The 1251-nt window shown below is 58.4% G+C and overlaps 1 pseudogene; it reads right to left on the minus strand.

Moving 5' to 3' along the window:
* Window positions 1-411: 411 nt before the first annotated feature.
* Window positions 412-957, minus strand: LOC149367992 (uncharacterized; annotated as a pseudogene).
* Window positions 958-1251: the final 294 nt, after the last annotated feature.

The raw sequence follows: 1251 nt of genomic DNA on the forward strand, positions 1-1251 counted from the left end.
CTTGTGTGGCTCTGGGTTCCGACAAATACTCCGGGCCTGTCGTCAAAATTTCTCGCCAAATACCATGGCCCGTACCGTGTCCTGGCGCGTACATGTCCAGTTAATTACACAGTCGAACCTCTCGTGCCGTCTTCTGATCGCCGCTGCCGTGGACGCGAGACTGTTCATGTCCAGCGCCTCAAGCCATTCTACGACCCAGCCATCCTGCCCGCGCCCTAAGTCGCCAGGTTGGCTCCTCTTTTCCCCGGGGGGCAATTGTGAAGACGAAGACGACCGTTCTGCTTAGAGGCGGCGCTGCTATCGCTGCGCGTGCTGTGTTCTCGCCTTCGCCGACCACGAACTGTTGCCGCCCTGCTCCTGAGGTCCCAGTGCCTTTAACAAACCCCCATCCTACAGAATTCAAGACTCACTTTAGGACTCATTTGCTCGGTGGAGAAGACCGGGCTCCCCACAGTTGTAGCAGAGGGGCGTACTGTCCGGTGTACGACACAAATCGGCCTTCCGAGGGCGCGGCCCAGCTGTAGTAGATGCGGTTGCGTAATATGAGGCGAAGCTACTCACGGGAGACGTCGGGTTACCAGCGTAGCCAGGTGCGTTTGCGTGACATGCGGCGATGTTGCCCACGCCAGGCGTCCGGGTAATGAGACCGTAGCCAGTCGTGCGACGTACAACGGATGTGTACGTAGGTCTTTCATCGAACCGGGGCGGCGCATCGGAGACAGAAGGTGACTGTGCAACCTGCCGCAACTCTTACCTGAAGACTTCGGTCAGCGCTGCCAGCAGCGCAGGCGCAACCTTGGGCAGACGGATCCGTTGAAGTTCCTCCCGGACAACTGAGCGAATTAGTTCGCGCAAGGTGTCTGCACTGCCGCCGAGACACGACGAAAAGCCATCGGGCACCATGCTGTTGATGTCCCGATTCTATTGGCGAGCTCGTTGACGGAGCGTCGTCTCCATGGTGGTCGCCTCGGTAAGAAATTCAGCTACAATGCGAGGTTGGCTGCGCACGAGGCCCACGAACAACTCCTGCTTAACCCCACGCATGGGATGGCGAAGCTTCTTCTCTGTCATGTTGTGGTCGGCGTGCTTGAACAGACGGGCCATGGCTTCGGTATACATGCGCACATTTTCGTTCGAGCGTTGATGTCGGGAGTGCAGCGCAGCTTCAGCCCTCTCCGGGCGGTTAGCGTTGGGGAATGTGGCCAGGAGATTTCTGCAAAATGTCTCCAAGGTGGGAAGGGTCGCTTCGTG

Source organism: Amblyomma mixtum, chromosome 1 (genome assembly GCF_055824585.1).
Source record: "Amblyomma mixtum isolate Tamu chromosome 1, ASM5582458v1, whole genome shotgun sequence".
Classification (NCBI taxonomy): domain Eukaryota; kingdom Metazoa; phylum Arthropoda; class Arachnida; order Ixodida; family Ixodidae; genus Amblyomma; species Amblyomma mixtum.